The 344-nt window shown below is 32.3% G+C and overlaps 1 pseudogene; it reads right to left on the bottom strand.

Moving 5' to 3' along the window:
• LOC119585406 overlaps positions 1-344 on the bottom strand; it is a 16513-nt pseudogene that overhangs the window by 14794 nt on the left and 1375 nt on the right.

The raw sequence follows: 344 nt of genomic DNA, 5'->3' as shown, positions 1-344 counted from the left end.
ACTGCCCTTTGAAAATGCTGAAATATTTTCGAATGTGCTTCTCCGAATGATTCTTATTGTTTTCTTGCTATGTTTCTCTGCATCTTCTAATTCAGAACAATTTAGTAAAATTCATAACTGCACATGCACGATCATACCATTTTTCACAACTGAATTTTCATGATTGCACCCTATTACCTTCATTGAAGTAACTGGTCAGTAGGAAGTCAAACATACCATTTACTTTTGAAAGTTGATAGTTCCAATACTTTCTGAATAGGTAAATAAATTTAACACTTTACATTAGTTACAACCAAGAAAATTTCCGTTATATCTGGTAAATCTTTGAATGCCTGCTGCATTCA

Source organism: Penaeus monodon, chromosome 19 (assembly GCF_015228065.2).
Source record: "Penaeus monodon isolate SGIC_2016 chromosome 19, NSTDA_Pmon_1, whole genome shotgun sequence".
Lineage (NCBI taxonomy): Eukaryota > Metazoa > Arthropoda > Malacostraca > Decapoda > Penaeidae > Penaeus > Penaeus monodon.
Note: the sequence above shows the minus strand (reverse complement) of the source record. Positions and strands in the feature narration are given on the sequence as shown.